Here is a 23,197-nt window from a genome sequence, read left to right on the forward strand (position 1 = left end):
GTCCGTAAAGACCTGGGGATAGGGGTGTTTTAGGCTTTCCCCTTGGCACCCAGGTAGGTGCACCCACACATGTGAGTTACCGTTTTCATCGGGATACGTGTGGGAACGTAGCAAGGTAGGCCATGTGTTGTTGGCGGTGTGTTTCCGTGGGTGAGCCGAGTGAAATGTGTGAAAATTGGGTTTTTTCACCACATTTTGGACTTTGCTGGGGTTTCTGGGTAATACATTCTGGGGCAATTTGCGCAAGTCAGACCTCTGCAGATTCCCAAGACTGTCTTCTTTTCGGAAATGCATGGGCTTCCCTGATTTCCTTCGTGGCTTGGACACCCAAGGCCCATATCTGTATGATGTGCCTGTCTGGAAAAACAGTGAAATTCAGCTGTCAGAAAAGACTTGGGGGTTACAGGAGTTTGAGGCTTTCCCCTTGGTGCCCAGGTAGATGCACCCACACATGTGAGGTACTGTTTTCATTGGGACACCTGTGGGAACGCAGGACAGTAGGCCATGTGTTGTTGGCGGCGTGTTTCATTGTTTGAACCAAGTGAAATGTGCGGATATTGGGGTTTTTTCGCCACATTTCGGACTTGGCCAGGGTTTCTGGGTAATACATTCTGGGCAGATTTGCACAAGTCAGACCTCTGTGGATTGCCACGGATGTCCTCTTTTCGGAAATGCATGGGGTTTCCTGTGTTCCTTGGTGGCTTGGACACCCTAGGCTCATATCTGTATGGTGTGCCCATCTGGAAAAATCGTGACATTCAGCTGTCAGAAAAGACTTGGGGTTAGGAGTGTTTTAGGCTTTCATCAGGACATGTGTGGGAACGCGGGAAGGTTGGCCATGTTTTGTTCATGGCGTGTTTTGGTGGATGAGCCGAGTGAAATGTGCGGAAATGTTGGGTTTTTTTTGACACATTTGGGACTTTGCCAGGCTTTCTGGATAATACATTCTGGGCCGATTTACAGAAGTCAGACCTCTGCAGATTCCCACGGATGTCCTCTTTTTAGAAATACATGGGGCTTCCTGTTTTCCTTGGTGGCTTGGACACCCTAGGCCCATATCTGTATGGTGTGCCCTTCTGAAAAAATCATGAAATTCAGCTATCGGAAAAGACTTGGTGTTAGGGGTGCTTTAGGCTTTCCCCTTGGCACCCAGGTAGGTGCACCCACACATGTGAGGTACCGTTTCCATCGGGACACATGTGGGAATGCGGGAAGGTATGACATTTGTTGTGTTTGTATGGTTTTCGACCCATTTGCTGGTGCCCTTTGTCACACAACCCTTTAATTTCCCAAATGTGCCCTACATTTAGTCGCTGCTTTAGGCACCATACACTTTTGTAACCTGCACAAGTCCCCTACCCTTGAAAAGGTCTCCATGTGCTCTTTCAAAAAATGTATGCTTGCCGTTCCTCACCACATTTTTTTTCTGATGTACACATGCTAATTACATCTGTTCAGGCCGCAAGCATAAAACTTCTGTGTACCACGGCAAGGTGTTTGGCTTGTGGCATTGCTTGTTTTGTGAAACACTACACAAAATATGTGCTTTCCTAATTGCAAGAGTTGGGGGAATGTAGTGGAGCATTGTTTTTCTCAAAATTCATAGAAGCCATTGCCGTACCAAGCCAACCATGTCTACCACATACCTTTTTTTCTGTGATTTTCCCGCTTTTTCTCCAAACTATGGCATTTTCCCCTACCTAGTTGTGGCCCGACCTGCGGAAATCGCCCCTTCCTAAACTTGGAATTTTGTATACTTTTCTGAAATGTATGCCTTTCTGTCCTCCCATTCGGCTCTCCTACCTTTTTCTTCCATTCCGTACACACATGTCCAATGCCAAAATCACCTACCTCTCACAAAACGGTTGATAACCACATCAATCATACCACAGGGCGAAGGCCCAGGGAAAAGGCCACATCCAGAGCTCTCGTCTGCTCTGCTGCGAGAGAAGGATCAACTGTTGCCCCGAGGATCCCCCCACCAGCACCCGAAATCGCACCTGAGTGCATCCACCCCTACAGCCGTGCATTAGCACCCACGGCATCTGCTGCAAACCACGAGGAGCTCGGCCCCTCCAAAATGGCCGCCTACGCTGCCATAGCAACCATCAACAACAGAGATGGCCGCCGCATCATCACCGCCGCGGCCCGAGCATCCAATAGGCCCGTGGAGCCTACCAGCCCCTCCCCTACTGCTTTAAAAGTAGGTGGAGGTGACCGACAGGCAAAGCCACAGGGCGAAGGCCCAGGGAAAAGGCCACATCCAGAGCTCTCGTCTGCTCTCTGCTGCTCGAAGGTGCGGATACCGACCAAAGGTAAGACCCCCTTTAATTAGTCCCCCGCACCGCTAATAAGCAGGCTATCACGCCTACGAGCCCGCACAGCAGCCCCGCCCACCTGCATGGTCCCCCTTTCCTATCTCTGCAGAAACGACCGCCTCTGCACGAGGATATCTCTCCCTTCAGCCGCACTGCATGTCCCAACCACCCTCTGGTCACCGCCCCGGTACTGCCAGCCTGTCTTCTCCGCTGTGCATGCAATGCAATACGGGCATCAACCATGCCCCCCTGCAGATCGCCGGTTTTCAGAAGCAACCCCCATTACGAAACCCACCACCCCCATCCTAGCCAAAACTGTACCTGCTGCCATCAAGATCACTGCTGCTGTATCCGCCGGTGCCATTTGCGATATGAACGCAAGGCACGCCTCATGTACTGCCTCCACTGAATGTAACTCGAGGCGTGATGCATACACCAACACACTTGTTATGTATCCTACAGCCATGGCCACTGATGCTACTGTGATCCCATTTGCTATGTGTGACTTAGGTGCGCCCACCACTGCCTCTGCTGCTGCCACTGTTGCTACTGTGATTCCATTTGCTATGTGTGATTTAGGTGCACCCAGCACTGCCTCTGCTGCTGCCACTGATGCTACTGTGATCCCATTTGCTATGTGTGACTTAGGTGCGCCCAGCACTGCCTCTGCTGCTGCCACTGATGCTACTGTGATACCATTTGCTATGTGTGATTTAGGTGCACCCAGCACTGCCTCTGCTGCTGCCACTGACGATATTGTTGAACCACTTGGTATGTGCGCCCCCACCACTGCTAGCGAATCGACCCTAAGCAAACCATCAATACTCAAATGCGCCCTCATCAATGCGCGCTCCCTCCCGGCACACGCCCTAGATATCCAACCTCGATCTACTATTTATCTGCGAAACATGGCTCCATGAAGCCGCAGGCCCTGCTCTAGCCATTGCCATGCCTGATGGTTATACAATTTTCAGGCAAGACCGCAATACACAAAAAGGAGGGGGGGTCGCATTGATAGCCAAACAATCCATCCCTATCAGAAAGTTACAAGGAGACCCCTCAAAAAATCGTCAAAATTAACCCCTCACCTAGCTGCACCATCACCGCCCACCTCACATACCGCCCACCAGGACCAGCGGGAGAATTCCAAGAAGCGCTCTTACACACCATTAGCAACAACCTCAAGAAAACCACCATGTCCATCCTCCTGGGTGACATGAACCTCGGGCTCAATGACCCCTCAGACAGGAATGCCGCCTCGTTCAACAACGCCCTCACAACACTTGGATTCAAACAAGAAGTGTTAAAACCAACACACAACAAAGGCCGCATCCTGGATTGGATCACCCAACACAACTGTCAGGTATCGACGCCCATCATCTCCCCCATTCCCTGGTCGGACCACTCCATCATCCACTTCAACATCAACTATTCCAGAACTCCACCCACCGCTCACCAAGCTCTGCTGCCTGCCCTCACGAGGAGTGCCAAGCAACTAACCAAGGAAAGACTATTTCCCCACCTCCTGGTTCCCGAACTCAAACACCCTTTCACCCACAACCCAGACACTCTCGCAGCAACCTACAACGCCATTATCACCACGGCCATTGACACCATTGCTCCCTTAGCACTTAGGAAAGCTAAACCCACCAAAAAAACTAACTCTTGGTTCACTCAGGATCTCCTGAAACTACGCTCACAAAAACGACTAGCTCTCAAAGCCTGGCAAACGAACCCCACTGACATCACTAAACAAGCCTTTAAAGACGCCGCCAAACAATACAAATCCACCATCATTGCTGCCAAAGCCAACTCCTTCAATACCAGGATCGCCAACGCTAAATCCGGATCCAGAGAAATCTTCGCTATCTTCAGAGATTTGGAGTCCCCAACTCCCCCTCCTAACCCCTTGAATAAAGACAAAGAATGGTGCAATAACATCCAAGAAGCCATGCTCAACAAACTGAATACTCTGCAAGATAAAATCATCACTCACCAAAAAGCCTTATCGCAACAACTATCCAACCTACACCAGAACACCGCCCCTTCCGGAATCCCAGCCTTCTCGTTCCAGGAGATGACAGAAGAGGAAGTCCGAACCATACTCAATGCCATCAAACCCTCCAACTGTAAAGGCGACTCATGTCCAGCCCAGCTCATCAAGGATAGCGCACCCTCACTAGTACCGTTCTTCACAGCCTTCATCAATGCCTCGTTCAAATCCAACCAAGTGCCATCCTGCCTCAAAGAAGCTTGGGTCCGCCCATTACTGAAAAAACCTACACTAGACCCCAAGGTACCAGGGAACTACAGGCCCATCACAACAGTTCCCTTCCTTCTCAAAATCCTGGATAAAGCTGCATACATCCAAGTTCAAAACGATGACCTAAGAGACGTAGGCAAACCAGCTCTTCTACTTCTACTAGACCTTTCGGCGGCATTCGACCTGGTCAATCATGACACCCTCTGCCACCACCTCTCTACAGCGGGCAACTTCTCACCAGAAGCCACCGCCTGGATAGCATCCTTCCTTAAGGGCAGAGAAATGAAAGTCTTCTCGGACACAGCCTGCGCCCAGTCACATCTAATTAAATGCGGTGTCCCGCAGGGGTCCTGCATATCTCCTACTCTGTACAACCTTTTCACAAGGGCACTATTCAAATACCTCGATGCAATGGGCATCACATACACAAACTACGTGGACGACACACAAGTCCTCATCCCTCTCACCGGAGACTACGAAGCCGACCAAAAAACCCTCATCTCCATCTACACCACCATCCAAACCTGGATGGCTGAGAATTGGCTCTGCCTCAACAGCGAAAAAACAGAGTTACTCATCGTCGGATCACCTGCCACAATCAATAAAATGGGGCCCCAATATAACTCCTTCATCATCGACAACTGCTGCATTTCGGTCTCCAAAACAGTCAAAACCCTTGGAGTCTACCTGGACTCCAACCTCACCATGGACAGACAGGTCAACGCAATCTCTTCAGCAGCAGCCTACCACTCAAAACTTATCACCGCAGCAAGGCCCTTCCTTTCGCAGGAAAACTCTCTCACCATCGCAAGAGCTATCATAGGATCCCGCCTAGACTACTGCAATGCACTCCTACTAGGCACTTCAGCCAAAAACATTAAAAAACTTCAAACGGTGCAGAACAATGCCCTCAGAGCAGCAACAGGAATCTCGAAAAGAGACCACATTTCAGCCACCAGAAAATCCGTCCACTGGCTTCCAGTTAAGGAACGAATCCTTTTCAAATCACTGGCACTCACCCACAAATGCCGACAGGACACAGCACCATGCTACCTTGCGGAGAGATTCTCTGATCCCCCCTCCAACAGACCAACTAGATCTAGCCACACCAACCGCCTAGCAATTCCAAAAAGCCTCAGAACCAGAGCAGGTGGCACTAGCTTCCCAGTCCTCGCCGCCACCAACTGGAACTTATTACCCGCCGAGATTAGAGGTATCAAATCCCACCTGTGCTTCAGGAAAGCAATAAAAATTATGCTGTTTGTATAAACCCCACTTGGGCCCTGTCAACTGTATAACCGCTGTAATGTCAAACGTCCTTTTTTCCCAGGCTAGGGGTAGATATGATCTTGCTGTAACCTCCTCGATCTACCCCTCCTTGCACTGCAACTAAGTCATTATCTTGCAACAGCGCCCCGATGCCTCTGGGCTGTGTGGCGCTTTACAAATGTAAAAAATAAAATAAATAAAATAAGTGGGTTACAGGTTTTACACCAGGTTTCAAATACTGAGGCCTGGTCTGAGGAGTTCTGAGAGTGCTTTAATACAGTATACAATAGAAAGTCGGACTAAACCAATGGTACAGTTTAATATTGTATTAATCTGATGATAAGGTTCTAAAGCTTTTGCTACCTGCGGTACCTGCTTTACTTGGGGTGGAGACAAACAGGAACACCTATAAATGGGTGCGTTATCAGAACATGAGGAGAACGAAAGGTGGGAGCTGCTACACAGAATGTATCCAAAGGATTTAATGTACAAAGTAATCTCAGGGTTTTTGGGATTACTACACAAAATTACCCAGACTTGCTTTTAAGTGGAAAAGGTCACTTTATTGTGACAGGCCACAGCTAACATAAACCACTAACCTGGCTCCCTGGCCTTACAGACTAACATATGCATTTTAACAATTGACAAACAAATAAAAAAATAAACAATTTAAATTCCCCAACAAATAAATTCCTCCCTTCCTGTCCCTTGCCCCCTCCCTTCCCCTTAATGTCCTCTCAACCTTCATCCCAATTTCTCCAATCTTCTCCTCGAGGCCACGCCGCTCCTACTTCAATACCTCTTCTCCCACTTTGTACCCCCAGGGTAGCCCGTTTGTGCGAACAGCACCAGCCCCCTCCTTTACCGCTCTATCACCCCATTGTGCTTCCACCACACCTCCTCAATAGGGCCATGTTCCTGGCACTACCGTAAAACCCCTTTCATCCACAAAAATCCCCTTAACCTCAATCTTCTCACCTATTATATGACCTGCAGCCAGGCTGACCTGCCACATCAGCAATAATGAACACCTTACATCATATTGCCACTTCTACTGCCCCAGCCTGTCACACCAAACCACCGCCCCCCTCTATGACCAACCCTCACAACATAACATAAAGAAAACCCAAGCCCGACTAATTACCAAAAATGTTGGGGAGGTGGGAACAAACGCTCCATCCTAACCGACGCTTTCTCCCGAACCTTCTCTGCCCCCTTATTACCCCTGGATGATGCTCTATGTGCAGTGCCCAAAAACAACCCCGGGGTAAATGCTTGCGTGTTCCCCCAGGGGCAAGTCTTTGGGTTTACTACACAAAATTACCCAGACTTGCTTTTAAGTGGAAAAGGTTGTTTTAATGTGACAGGCCACAGCTCAACAAAAACTGCTAACCTGGCTCATTGGCCTTACAGACTAACATATCCATTTTAACAATTGCCAAACAAATAAATAAATAAACAATTTCAATTCCCCAACAAATAAATAATTAAAGAATTTAAATTCCTTGCATTCCTGTCCTTTGCTCCCTCCCCTCCCCTTCCCTTAAATTCCTCTCAGCCTTCATCCTGCTTTCTCCAATCTTCTCCCCAAGGCCACGCCCCTCCTTCTTCAATAATTCTTCCCCATCTCTGTACCCCCGGGTTAGCCCATTTGTGCAAACAGCACCACCCGCTCCTTTACCATGCTAGTACCCTATTTTCAACATTTTTAGCAGTGACACTCCTGTATCCTTGACTAAATTGTTCTCTGCTGCATGAAGAATAATTGCCACTGGCACCCCCTTTGCTAGCATAGGCTGCAGTTGGTCCCACCTAAGCCCCCCTTACCCCGACTATCTCACTAACACAATGTTTTAACTACATCCCCATTGGGTCCCGAAAATTATTTTTGACATATCTTTCCCTGCCCATTTCACCATGTAGTGGCCACATATCCAGATCTGTGGCAACTCACCCCTCCTCTCTGCCACATCTGCAAAAGAAAAATGTTATATGAGTTTTCTCTCCACCAACTACCTTATCCCCCCACCCCTCAATCTCCATCCTCACCAAACCAGCGCCATTTGCCATGTCTCCGATGTACCCCTTGTATTATCCCTATCCCCATCGCACCAAACTCTTGACCTTCTCCTCAGATAGCCCACCTACTACCTTTCTGATGCTGCACAATCCTAAAAGAATGTGTTCCAAACTCTTCAGCTCTCTCCCCCAATCCCAATAGAGCCCTCCTCATGACCCCTCGAACTTGAGCTGCTGTCAACCTCAGCGCTTTTTCATGCTGAAAACCAACCCCTCCCTTCCCTTACACGTTTCCTGCCACGCTACTCCCCCACTAACTGGAAATAAGTCTTTACTACGTCTATCCAGAAGCACCCACAGCCCTTTCCACTGTGATCCATCTTTGATCTGGAATCTTTATATCTACACTTATTTCTGATAAATGTACATCTATCTACTGAAAAACCTCCTTCCCCTCTTCTCCAGTTCTGACACACTAAATGCCCCAAAGAACAACCAGATAAACAGGTCAAAAACATGTTCCCCTCCCATGATGATTGTGAAGACCGGAGGGGGTGTCTGTACTTCTGCTCTCTATATGGTAGCGGAGAGGCACAGAGGACCCTAGCCAAGATTCTCTATTGTGGTAGCAATGGACAAGCAATCAAGGTCTAGCTTCTCAGGAGGTGATGCAGGCTGGTTCTTAAGTACAGTGTAGTCCCTAAGCACCCACAAAGGAATGTCCGCACACTTTATTAGTTAGAACACAGTCTTTATATAATTAATATTCAAGGTTATGTACAATATCACGATAACTCACTTTGTACTCGGTTATCTATAATGGCAAATCTTTACAGTTCTACGTGGTACCACAATTACTATTCGATCTCTTTAAAGTGCATCAACTGTACGGTTAAAATGTCACACAAATCAGTTTGTAAAGGAAACCAACAATAGATATAGGAGGAAAGCAGATGGTTAAAACAATTGGCAGAATACTGACCACCACCGCTAGACACAGTTCTGTGTGGAGATCCCCCCCACCTGGGCAACCTGTAGACTAAAGCTATATCAAAAGCCCAGTCCATGTATTGTTTACAAGAGTCTTTCCAATAGTTCAGCAACCACAAAGTACCTGGCGTTGTAGCATTCCTCGTCGGGAAATCGACTGCCCTTCTTGAGTGCCCTCCCTTTAAGGTAGGATTCACGGGTCTTTGAACGTCCGATGAAGAACAGGGTGAACTACGGCGGTGAAGTGGCAGCTTCTTTCCTAGCGGTGCTCGTCGAAGGGAAGCGTAAACGTCCTGCAAGGAAGAGGCGTGCGGGACACCCCGCAGTTGATAGTTCTGGAACACAAAGAGTTTGAAGAACTGTGGCCCAACAAGGGCAGCGAGTCCTTGGTGTCTCTGTGGTCTTTGGGTGGCAGGAAACCCACCAGCGGATGCTCCTCGGCGCGTCGACAGCCTGGCCTTCTCAAGCGGGATAAGGTGGGCGGCGGTGTGGACGAGCGTGTTTGTGAATCGAAGTTCTTAGGCAAAGGGAGGACGGTGGCTCCAGTCGGCAATGGCAGTCTTCGATGGTGGCGGACAACAGTCCAGGCGCTTCTATTTGGGATTCCACGGCAGTCCCCATTTCCGGTCGGCAGCCTTTCATAAGTCTGTCTACTAGGGTGCCTTGGCAAAGATCAGCTGATGCACGATGGTCCCTCGTAACTTGGGAAGAGGGTGCCTTACCAGGTCCTCTCTGGGTCAGTCCTTGGAGGCACAGCAGTTTTCAGATTGATGAAGGCGAGCAACAGCAATTCTTCTCTTCCAGCAGGGCTTCAAGTTCAAGCTTCAGTTTCACTCCAGTTACTCTTCGTAGTTTGGACTTCAGCTTCTGAACACAATTCCTAACAGTGAGAGGTCCCAAGAAATACTGTTGATCTCCCATTCATTCTGCTGGGTCACACTCAAGCATCCAATCACTTCGAAGGGCATTCAGCAGTCAGTCAGCCAATCAGGCACACGGTGCATTCAGGCCATTCTTCTCCATCCAGACACTCACAACTCACAATGTGGATTTGGACAGGTATCATGCCATTCAACACTACACACTGCATTCATATCAGTTTCGGGCAGGGCTGTCTCAGTCATTGTGTCAAACACCAGATACTAGACATCCACAACAAGAAGTGTAGATGTGTCACACACTCCATTCACCCAGGTCCCACCCACAGGTGTACCCACAACATATGGTTGTTGTGAAGGCTCCAGCCACTCTGGTCGGCACTTTCCCACACTACCATATATGGAACTTCCAACAGCCAGTCAGGGGGAAGGAACAGAGTCAGGTCTTCCCGGGACTTCGGGAAGATCAAGGTAACAGGCGATGGAAGGCAAGAGGCCATGGGGGCCATCTTGTCTCCATCAGGAATCTACCGATTCCAATGATAGAGCCTGGGCATCCCATAATGGAGGACGCTCAGGGCACCAGTAAATTCAGCACGGAGCTGCCACCAGCCTGTACCCTGCTTTGTGGGCCACCCACAGGTGCCCAAAAACATACACTAGGGGCAGAGGGTTGCACCCCCACTTATGGGTGTCATAAGGGTATCCCATGGGTCTGTACACCAAACCAAAAGAGATAGCTGAACCACTAGGAGTCCCACATGAACTCCTGCGTGGAAAACACAACAGAACACACAATAAAAAATAGTAAAGAACAAGGATATGGAGGCCCTGTCCCTGCAATGCATTTTCAGCATCACAATGACCAGCACCCCCCAAAAAATCTTGGACAACCTCAATAACAGGGCCACTGAAACTGGTCTCCTGCTATCCTCATCCTTCCTTTTTTCTCTTGCCCATCCTTCCAGCCTCCTATGTGCCATTTCTCCATCGCTAGGCTGAAAGCCCCAAACCCATTTCCCATAAAAGCATTGCCTGCCAATTTCCCTGCTATCGTTGCCCTGGACCAACCCTTCTCCTTACACCCCAGTATAAAATCAACCATGCCATCCCTTGTTCTCTGCTACACGCTTCACATGCTGTCCCCCCTTTCCTGGTTGCCATACACGCGTCCCCTGTCCATACCATTTAATTCCCATGTCGCACTGCCCTCTGTGACACCACATACCTTTCTCTAGTCCACTGTGCCCCCATGTCCACCCTTGCAAATGTTCCTTATCATCAATGTTTCTACCACTGCACCAGGGGCCAAATGTGCACTCCCGTCTATGCAGTTCAATCCCCATAACCTGCCACTTCACGTAGCATCACTGCCCACTTATCCCCTTTTGTGCCGCTCTTCTTCTGCTCCATCACCAGAGCACAAATCCTCTAATATAACCCCTTTTTGCTCCCCAATAATTTCTTCCGATTAATCTTAGCCAAAACTTGCAATCCTCCCTGGCCGCTCCTGATAACCTCACCCTGTGATGTGGGTACTTAGCCCCCCACCATAGACCATGCCATGTTCCTACATAAGTGCGAACCAGGGCCACTACACAACACTAGAAATTGAGATGCCCCACTAGCCTCTGTATGTCCACCAGTGTCATTTTCCGAGCCGTTATCGCCTTCTCAAGCAACCCTACAAGCCTGCTCACCTCGTCCTGCGGCAAGCATGAGGTCTCGGCCACAGCATCCAACTCCATCCCTACAAAGGTCAACACAACCGCCGGCCCTTCAGTTTTATCCTACCACCAATGGCACTCCCAATTCCTGCATCAATGTCTGAAAGACTTCCAACATCCCCTGCCATTCCTGTTCTTTGCCCGTCCCACTGAAAATTGGCCAACTAATGCAACACTCCTTCACAACTCACACTGTAAGTAAAAACCCACTGCAAAAAGAGCTAAAAATTGCCCCACCCATAGGCAATGCTTTGTCAACATAACTTTGGCTTTCGAACTGCATCCCCAGGAGCCAAAAATCATCTGGATGCACCGGTATCAAACTAAACGCTGCCTTGATGTTGCACTTGGCCATGAGCGCCCCACAACCTTCCTTCCTCACCAAACCGACTGCCTGGTCTACACTGGCATAGGAGATCACACAGTCTTCCTGAAAAATAAAATCATTCACTGACATGCCCTCCGACCATGACAAATGGTGAATTTGTCTGAATTCTACTGCAGCCTTTTAGGTATGACCCCCAATGGGGATACCACAAAGTCTCCTACCACTTGTGCAGCTTCACTCTCAGCACTTCCACATTCTCCCATGCAGATTTCAAATCTTCCGCCCCCCCACCTCATCCTTGGACCCTGAAACCCAACCTAAAACCTTTGTGAAAACCTTCCACCAAAATCTTGGCCCCTTCCCTGTCCTATTAAAAACTGAGCCACTCTTCCAAGACTGCAACTTTAACATCGGCTACACTTTTTCCTAAATTTGCACACCGTTCTTGTGTAGCTTTTGTTATTGTATGCCCAACATTCTGCTATTGGATGACCCCTGCTTCTTCCCCCTGACCCTTCCGAGGCGGGGTGACCATGAAATGGCTGGCAAGGCATGAGTAAACCACTTGACGTATGCAGCGTTAGTGCTGGATGCGTAGGTGCCATTCATTGTAGCCATAGGTCAATCTCTCCCCATACCGCTTGGCTGTCCTCACCTGTCCTTGCCCTAAATTCTTCATGGTATCGCACCCATGCTTGTCCCCAAAAACTCATAAATGCTTTCCTTATTATGTCCATATATTTCAGTAATGCTACACAACTCTCGGGAAACTTCTCGCAATAATCACTCACATATATAATAAATGCTGATGCCCAATTGTCAATTGTCACTGGCACCCTTGGTCTTGCGGCCAATTCCCTCTCTTTGTCTTTGGACCCTTCTTTCACCCTCACCTCCCTGTTCAGGAGTTTAAAAAATCCACAAACTCGCCTGCCCATATTTTTTCCTTTGTCACCCCCATCACCTGCACAAAAAGCTGCTTTGCAATGCCCATATAAGGTATTTCCTCCTCATTCACTGCATCTTCTGCAGTCCTCTCTTTCGGAACCTCTATCACCTTTTGGGCCACAGGCTCTGCCACCTTGTCCCTTTGTACTTCCACAGAGGAGATACTCCGAGATACTCCTTCCACTCGCACTCACCAAGGCCCTTGCAGACACCTTCTCCATCTCCCCAACTTTTCCTGGTGCCCCAGATCCCCCCTGTGATTCCCCTGTCTCTTTCCCAACCTGACGCGATGCCACTGACCACTCCAGTTCTTGCTCACCTCTTTCGGCCCTGCTGTCACCTAGACGTGTCATCCTGGCCTCCACTCCGACACTCCTCCTCTCTTTCCTCATCGGGTTCTTGCTGCAGGGACAAAACACATCAGCAGAGTGCCCCGGCCCTGGCAATTGTCTTGGGAGGATAGCTCAGGAGACACATGCTCGCCATGGAAGCAAGACGACACGGAGCAACACAGGTTAGATCACCTGGTCCACGCCTAGAAACCTCTGGGTATTAATCATATCATATCAATTTCCCCCATCCTCTTCTGCTCCTGCTCAACCCATCCCCATCCTCCCCTTCAAACCTTAGACCCTGCCACACCCTTTCCCTCCCCCAAAACCCACCTTGCTCCTCATCCCCCCAACTCACACCACTTTCCTCCTCCAGTTTGTCCTCCACAGTGAAATACCATTGTTTTTGCGAGCGCATGCTCGGGCCGGACAGCTCTTCTTCAAGCGAGACCGAGGCATCTGCTCCACTGCTCCTTTGGCGTCTTCTCAGCAGGGTCACGCCAACCCTTTCCTTGTCTTTTCTTCTCAGGCGAGGGGTTCTCTCCTCCACCTTGTGCTCCCCCCTGCTAGGAGCTGTACTGCGCACTCTAGTCTGTCCTCTTCCGCCTGCCGGAGGGGCCGTTCTCAAGCCCTCCTCTTCCCCAGTAACCACAGGGGACATACCAATCCCTCCACATACCTCCCTATATTGTGGGGAGGTTGGTCCGCCTCTTCTCCTTTCTTTACTTTTGGCAGAGATTGAGTCCTCCTCCACCCACCTGCACTCTTCTGCAGGCATTTTCCTCCATTGCCCTCTGCACCGCTGCACCTCTTGGGTCCAAACCGACCCTAGCATCAACCACACCTTGTCCTGTGCCCACCTCATCCCCTGTTCCTCCTCCGCTAGTGACTTCATCCGGTCCTTTGGCTCCTGACCCCCTCCCTAATACCCCGCTGACAGCTCCCCCACTCCTGGTTGCCTGCCTAGGTACATCCCTCTGACTCTTTCTGGCCCTTCTGTCCCTTAACTCACCCCTTTCTGCTGATGGGCTGCAAGCCACCACTGCCGCCAACACCCCGGCCGAAGCCGCCCTGCACTGTGGCCACCCCTCCACAGACCCCCTCTCCTCCGTAACTTCCATTACTGCCCCCTCCAGCTGGGCTTTTGATGCCCTGCTAATAATGCTCAGAGCCCGCTCAATGCCTGGGCATCCACCAACCCCATAGACTGTGAATCCTGTACTTCCATCCTGCTCTTCCGCAAAACTTGCTCAAACACTGGTACCTCCTCCGCCGCACCCCACTATATTTACCCTCAAGCTTGGTTATATAACTCTGCCTGAAAGGGCCTCAACTGGCTATTTTACCACATGAAACGAACTACCACTCAAAATATATTTCCATCCAAACTTGGTACATAGCTCTCCCTGAAAGGGCCTTTGCTGGCTATCTTACCATCTGGAACATGCTGCCACCCCAGATGCCCCTGTGAACACTGCCCCTCCCACCCTCCAGGCTAACATTGCCCGGCCTTTTTATCCTTTTCTCCCCATCCTTCACCTGTCCCCACCCCCAAAATGACTTTGATAAATTAAATTTGCTCTACTTACTTTTTTTTTTTTTAAATAAACTTTATGTTGGCCCCCCTCACTGCTCCCACCTCTCCCAGCACACGAAATGAAGAAAATTGCCTAATTCACACTGCCACCTGGTGGGCAATTGTAAGAAACACACTCTCCCCTTCAGGTGCAGAGAACCGTGTATGCCGCATTAAGGTGCTCACCGCACTGCCCCCTTTGGCCCAGAATGGCACTGCAAAGACCTTGCATGAATCCCGGCAGTAACGGCCCAGGCAGCAGGCAATTACTCGCTTCCCTCCCGTGGCCGTGCCGGAGATTGCCCACACTCCCACAACAACAGAAGCCTGCAGGTGAAACTGGACCCCCACAGGGGTGGCCCTGGCACCAACCTGATGGGAACAGCCACACAGGAACGGAAACAGGACTGCGGTGTACCTGGAGGCTGAAACCGCCACAGGTACGGGGGGGCAGTGCTTTATCTACGGCACTCCCTTTATATATACCCTATTATATGTATTTGGCATTTTTGTTTTGGTATCCAGTCCACCCCCGAAAACACCTCTGCCACCGCTTAACAAAATCCCCCGGCCCTACCTACAAAACCTGACGCCAACAACACCAGTCCAAAGCAGGGAAGGCTTGGGAGCAGCGACCAGGACAAACACTGGGCCTCATTCCGAGTATGGCGTTAAGGGATAGCGGCCACCGCTAACGAGAGCGGTGGCGGTAATCCCTTACCGCCATACTCCGAGTTCCCTTAGCGCCATGGTGCTTTTAACACCTGCTTTTAGCAGGCGTTAAATACCATGGCGCTAAGGGACCTTGATGTTAATTACGCCACCGTAATTTACGGTGGCGTAATTGACGCCTTCCCCACTCCCATTATGCCCTATGGGGCGAGAATGGGAATGGGGAAGGGTAAATGGGGATTGGGGAATTACCGCCCCGCCAACCTTGGAATAGGGCGGTAATTCCGCCAACCACCAAGGCGCTGCCGGTCCGGGTACGGCGTCAACCAAGGCGTTAATAGCGCCATTGGTTAGCGCCGTACTCGGAATGAGGCCCACTGTGTCCGCACAGTTGCTTGCTCCCGAACCTTCCCTGCCCCCTTGTAAAGCCTGGATGACCCTCTATGCGCAGGCCAGCTCACTCAACAACACCCCAGGGGGAAACGCTTGCGTGTTCAACCCTGTCCACCCCTTATGCAGAAACTAGTGCGATCTTTTACAGCTCTTTTGTTTTTTAACACAGTGGCCCTCATTCCGAGGTAGGTGCTAGTCATGGTGCTATTAGCGCCATGACTAGCACCATTACCGGTACCGTGTCCACCCTCGTTCAATGGGGACTTACCGGTCTAGTCCGACCTTTGCGGGACTGGTAAGTCCCCATTGAAAATGTCAATCCCATTCCCATTTGAGCCCCCATAGGGCTCAATGGGAATGGGGAGGGTGCTTAATAACGGTACCGTAAATTACGGTACCGTTATTAGCTCTGAAGTCCCTTTGCGGATCCCGTCATAACGCCTGGTAAAAGCAGGCGTTAAGGACGGGGCCGCAAAGGGACCTCGTAGTAGGGCGCAAAGGGTTTACCGGCACCAATGTCCTTAACGGTGCCGGTATCCCTTTGCGCCCTAATCGGAATGACCCCCGGTGTGTTACTATCCCTAACCTATATGTATATGCAAGTTTATCAAACATAGCAGACACAGGAAAGGCAGAGTCGGCCTTGCCAGCAGTTGGTACTGTGATTTTGCATGTGAGCAACCCTCTTTGTAACAAGTGCTTCACGAACTGAGCTATCGTCTGACCCATTGTGGGCACTTAAACGTAACAATATGCAGCTCAACTTTGGTTTTTCACGTAATCAATATATTATTCACAAAGCTACAGGAGTGTCATTGTAGTAAATGCGCAAACTGTATACACTAGAGTAAATATCGGAAGCATTACATGATTATAATGAATTGATCTAAATGGAATCCCTTCTACAGCAGCACTTTTATTATCCTCGTCAGCGCACTATAAAATATCCTGGCATGTTACATATGACGTGTTTCTTATTTTTTCTAAATGGGCACTTGCATCAGGCAGCAATGTGGGTTCCACCAAGTGGGAGCCTTAGGAACTTTCCCGTTTGGGGGCTTACGGACGTTCCCCGTTTACCCTCCCATAAAGAGGTCTCTGTATCATTGACTCTATCCCAGCCCTTTTGGCCTGTCAGAAAAGTCCCTCGTTTTCATTTTGGCATACCTTCCATCGCTCCTCTTATGCTCTTGCATGAACTGCATTGCAAATTCACACCATCTTCCTCTGTACAGAAATGTGCCCTCGTTAGTCATTACCGACTCTTGTACCAAGGCCCAGGTTTAGGGATTACTAGGCAGAACTATGGGGAAACAAAATGGCTGGCAGCATCAATTTCACCTTATCTCTAAACCAAATTACTGCAGATTGCCCCTCCCTGGTATACCTCTGTAACAGGGGTATTAGAAAAGGGAATTCGCTTCGAAATGCACTGAATAAATCAGTCCCCCCCCTCTCTCTCTCTCTCCAGCCCTCCTCCCTTTCTTTCTTCCTGTTTCTGTGAATCAAAAGCTCAACGCTGGCAGAAACTGACAACAGCAAAAGTTCCCCCCTTCAACCGCCCCCTCTACCTTTCTTCTTCCCCCTCCTGTCTCGGGAAGTTGATGGGAAGGAAGGCAGCACGGTTTTCTGAGGCAATCATGCTCTGACAGGCCAGCCTGGGGACAATACATAGAGGCTGGGAGCGAAAGGTACACTGAATGACTGGGGCTTTTCTTCTGCTGTCTCCTGCAGGCATTCGACAGCTCCCTTTGGGTCTGTAGTTTTCAACAAGGTATGAAACATGTGTGAGAGGCAGATAATCTCCAAAGAGTCTATGATTAAGCGAAGCCAGCAAATTGAGATGCATAGACAATTACTAATCTTGGCGTGACAAACAGGAAGAGGGGGGGGGCGTGTGGGGATAGAGCAGCGCGCCTTTGGTAAAAATAAAAAGAAAGAAAAAAAAGAGGTATGAATTATTTGCATGGATGTCATTGTGGATAAAAATAGAGATGGGGCACACAATGTTGATGTCGTGGTGAAATGATTGCTTGCCAGGTGGGGGTGGGGAGTCACTTCAGATACTTTGCTGTTTTCTGAGTTGGAGAAGCAAGCAGGTCACAATGTCACAAGTCTCTTGAGGTGGTGGGGCTCGTGGGGGGATCAGGTTTTGACTTTAGAGAGGGGTGGTGAATTTGAAGGAGCAGTAGGGCAAGGGTAAGCAATAATGGCCATTTCAGTGGATTGTTCTGCTAATGGTCAGCAGCCCATTTAATAGAGCACAATTCGGGCCTTTAACGTGGAGGGCGGATCACAGTGTTTCAAGTGGGACACAAAATGGAGGCGTGGCTCTTTTTAAGTGTCATGATGCAATATTTGTAGATGGCACAGCCTCAAATTCCAAGTGGCCAATAAACTTTGAAGTGGTGGAGCCTATGCAATTAAATTAGTGACCTAAGAGAGCAAATCGAGTTTTCTTGCATATAATGAAAAGAAGTAAATTCTACTTTAATAGATGTATTCAAATATAGTAAATGTGCAGTAAAATGATGGCCATGATTATAATGTAGTAATTAAAATCATGTTTATGACAATACTTTGATACAATAGGCCTCATTACGAGGTTGGAGGTCGTCATGGTGCTATTAGCGCCATGACTACCTCCAATACCGTTACTGAGTCTGCCTTCGTTCAATGGGGACTTACCAGTCTATTCCGACCTTTGCGGGACCGGTACGTCCCCATTGAAAAAGCCATTCCTCATTCCCATTTCAGCCCCCATGGGGCTCAATGGGAAGGCGCTAATAACGGTACCGCAAATTGCGGTACCGTTATTATCTCTGAAGTCCCTTAACGGGCCCCGTCCATAACGCCTGGTAAAACCAGGCATTAAGAAGGGACCAGCTAAGGGACCTCAGAATAGGGCGCAAAGGGATTACCGGCACCGATGTCCTTAACGGTCCCTTTGCGCTCACCTCGTTATGAGGCCCAATGTGTTGGAAAAATCAAATAATGTATTCTCTTGTAATTTCTCTTTCGTCAGTGAAAACAGCCTAATTCCAAATGTCGAACTGCTGTTGAGATTCAAAACATGGCTAATAGTAACATTTAGTGTCAAAGATCAGCATTGCCACTCATCATTTGTTTTGTTTACAATAGTGGAGTAGAAATCTGGTCGGAAAAGTCAGTTTGGAGAGGCCTGACCCAGGTCAAGGGTAATAATGGGATATCACCAAGGCTAAGTCGGGGCTAGCTCCCGCCTAGTTAAAGCACTGGCAGTTAATTTCCACATGGTATGGCCAGCTGAACATTGCCTTAGTGTGCTAGCACACCGGATAAGCAACAAGCCTGATAAGGGTATATTTCTTTTGCAAAGAAATGCAAATCCATGGCTAGTGTGCAAGACGGATTTATGCACAAAAAACTACTAGAAACCAGCCACATATGTTTCTTGTAGCTTTTTAGGAGGTGTTCCCACCAAAAGTGAGTGTGGCCGGGGGCTGGCAAGGGTCCACAGGCAGCAGTTGACAGCAGGAAATATGGAGGCCCTGGGTTGAGGTTAACTTTAGGGTGGAACAAAGAATTGGATCAGTAGATAATGCACGGTTTGAACAAGGAGCACACATTCAATGTATTTCTGAAATTCTTGTTAAACATTTATGTATCTTTGTGAACATCTGTATCCAATATTTCACTATCCATTCTGGACACAACAAAGGGTCCAGTCTCGCACCCCTATGCTGTAGTTTTAGATTCCTACATTGCTTAAAACGCACCTTTTGACTAGATCCACTATTCCCTTTATTATTGAAACCCTCCCGAGGCATCATTTTAGGACCTTTGCAACTCCTGCACACATCTCAGCATACCTGGTTTACCCTACCCTTGCAGGACCTTCCCATCTTCTGAGTAACACTCTCCCACACCTGTGTAACACGCTTCACCAGCAACAGGATTGACCACAACTTACTCAGGTTCCCCTACCAATAACGCGACAGATCTCCTTAGAATCATTCTAGGTCTTCACCCTCCGGATGGTACAATTAACAACACCCAGACTCTCCATCAGTGAACTGGCTTCTTATACATTCAAATGTCCCCCTTACACCTTGAGCTTCCCACCCCCTCCTGTCCTTAACGTTAATTCCTGTTGTTTTGCCAATTCACAAGGGGGTTCTCTTCCCCATGATTTATATTGGTCTGGTATGTGTCCTCCTTGCACAACTGTGACCCCTTGCAAACAGCACTGCAACCAACGTAAACACATTTATTTTAACATTACGATAGACACGTTTTGTGTTGATCTCTAATATAAATATCATATATATCATAAAATGGAATAGTCATACTTACGTTGCTTTAGGCTTACTTACGTATGGGCACTCAACTAGCAGACCTAGACCCAACAGGCCCCCTTTTGACTTACTTAGATACTGTCAGTTGACTTGGGAAGAGCCTATTTAAAGATATCTGTAACCTGGCCGCCATCAGTGAATCCAGAACGGCTGCCTGGATACTCCAATGTGAGTCCTTTCAGGTAAGGGTTTTTGAATGTTACTCTGGCTTCCTTGCCTGCGTACTCACCCACCCAAGTGCCTTCCCATGGCACGCCAGTCTAATTAGGTTGATAGAGTTAGCAGGTTCCCCATTTCGCCACTGTAGTTATTCATATGTTAATTATCGCTGACTGTGCTCAGCAGCACCTACCTATGCCGATCAACAACGCGGATCGCCAGTATGATTCTTGGGAAGACACAGTCTGTCAGTGTTCCCATGCTGCTTAGCTAATTGGGATACATCTGAAAGATTAAAGAAATATCGAGGCTCAATACCACTTAATAGAAACATGCCAGTTACGAGTACAATGGTACAAGCACACTTTTATTTCTCAGAACAGCTGTCTGGTCCCTAAAAACCTCCCAATGTGTGGTAGCGGACACCGTGAGATGAGAGAGTGCTGGACATTACAAAGACACAGTTTTATATACTTTTTTCACAGTCCCGGTTACATCGTCCAGCCCATCATCAAGTTACATATTCCCTTTAGGGTTCATAGCCAGTTCACATACTAATACAGATTCAAATAACTATACATTTTTCAATGTTTTCCTCAAACACTAGACATGTTTTCCTGCACATCCGATACAATAGTAACATTTTCATTTTCAAGCTTAAAGTTAATCCAGTTTCAAGGAACGATCACAAAGATTTCTGCGAAGGCACACGGTTTCAGCTATTCAACATTCTGTTCCACTGTTTGAACGAGGATGACGCTATTGATACAGACAACATCTAAATTACTGTTCAGTTCAACTCTAGTTTAGCTCCAAGGTTTCATAGTGCAGGACAAACAATCCACTTTCAGCAGCCTCAACATGTTTATCTACGTTGAGACAGTGCAAAGTTCATTTTGCTCTGCTGGAGCTGAAAACACAAAGTTTAACATGAGACAGAAACAGGAGTTAATCAAAATGGCGGATGATTTTAAAATAGCAGCATAATCAGCTGTATTCAAGTTTATTCAAATGCTATTTTCAGTGCAAAGCAAATGCACTTAGGCCAATGATCGTTATCACACAGTATTATGTGAAATATACTTTAACAAACCCTCCTTTTGGCCTAAGCCAAGAGCATTACTCAAACATTTGCATCATTCTAGGACCATGTATCATTTAAGAGAGCATTATTATCGTAAACCCCTCTATGTTGGAGGTTTCGAGGGTGGAGAGTGTGCAAATGTACATAAGGTCGGGACAAGGTGGAGATACTTGCAGTAGGTAACAAGACGTCAAGCAGATGTGCATTTTCCAAATACCAAAACCCAAATGTCAATATGATTATAAAACAAGCTGTTATTGTGAACATCGTCCATTTGGTCCTAGGGGTCCATGACCCTTGACGAGCAGATTTATCATCAGAAAGTGACCAACATCCTTTTTTGCATGAGTGGCCTGTAAAATAAGCATAGTTTCTGAGCGTCCATTAAGAAGCCTCATTGTTAGGCTTTTTTAGTTCATCCGTGGGTGGCACCTGACCATGTGGTCCATGTTGATTGAAGGTAACTTTGCCAGTCCCTGCCTCTTATTGTATGCAGCAGAGGAATGATGAGGAACTGGCTCAACAGTGGTTTCTTGTGGGTTTCTTGTGGGCACAGCCTAGCTGCACTTCCCTATCCTATTTACATTAATGTAATGTGAACAGCTCTAAATCTAAATCCGATTCCGTGGTCGCAGATCGTACCTTGAGACTCCAGGTACGGAATGATCAGTGAACAAAATGTTGTAGTTTCCTGAAGAAGATGAAGAGGCAGAAGCAAGATCGATCGACAGTGAAGAAGAGTTTGAAGAAGATGCAACATTCTCCCCAGGCCCCGCGGGCTTAGGGAGGATTTCCATGACACTGTAAGAGGATTCAATTCAGCACTACAGCTAAGTCAACGCCTAGTCTAGAATACTGAATGAAAACCCTTATTGATATATCTTTATGTCCAGTTCATGCGTTCTGGATGACTACCCCTATATAACACCCCTCCCTTGGAATCCCCCTGACCCCACTGAGCCAAGAAGTAGTTCTGTTTTGCAAGTTTAAAGGTTTATTTGATAACTTAAACAATATATATTATATCACGCTTTATAATAAATTAATAATTGGATATCACACTTAATCTGGTATGATAAAGATTAACAACGGAGAATCTGGCACTAGCACACTTCTTGATAATCACTAAGGAGTTGACATGAAATGGATAAGATAGCAACAATACTTTTATGGTTTCAAATGATGCAATGTGGAATGAAATGCAGTAAAGAAAATAACTTGATAGGATTTCAGCAAAAACAATGTAATCACTTTCTTGTACAATTCACCCCCCCCCCCTTTTATGCAATGCAAGGAAATGGAAGGAAGGCACACAGTTCTCAGAAATGCAATTAAATGTGATTCAGTTCACCCCAGCAACTTAGACTACAGAAGTTTAAAACACATGCAAAATGCTTTGATATGTGCTGGCAATGGAGTGAAAATATGTTAAAATGCTTTTAATTCCCTCTAGGAGGTTCAGGGTGAGTGAAATCAAGTTAATATTAGTCCAGGCTCACTTTAGCAAGGATCTAGGAGTAATTGGTAGGTTAAACGAATTTTTGGCAAATGGAAGGCAAGCAGCAGCAGATTTTTACACGTGAAGAAATTTGCAAATCGCGGTAAAATGTCAAATCGCGGCTACATTTGCGAATGCGCCAAGCGCGATTACAGAGGAACTACAAGGACTATCACTATCGTTTTGGGGTCCTAGGAAAGCCTAGGATCTCAGCTTCCAGATGAAAGTTACTGCAAGTCACAAACGGTCACGGAGATATGAGCGATTAAATAAAGGTCGTTTTTCAGATTTGAAATTTTAAAGTTCAAAAAAGACAAGTGCAGCTTGCAACTAGAAATCACAGGTGACAGCTTTACAAATGACAGGTGACAGTTAGGAGACAGTTCTACTTAGATTAAAATAGGAT

This window comes from Ambystoma mexicanum, chromosome 11, assembly GCF_040938575.1.
Source record: "Ambystoma mexicanum isolate Mex_15411 chromosome 11, UKY_AmexF1_1, whole genome shotgun sequence".
Classification (NCBI taxonomy): domain Eukaryota; kingdom Metazoa; phylum Chordata; class Amphibia; order Caudata; family Ambystomatidae; genus Ambystoma; species Ambystoma mexicanum.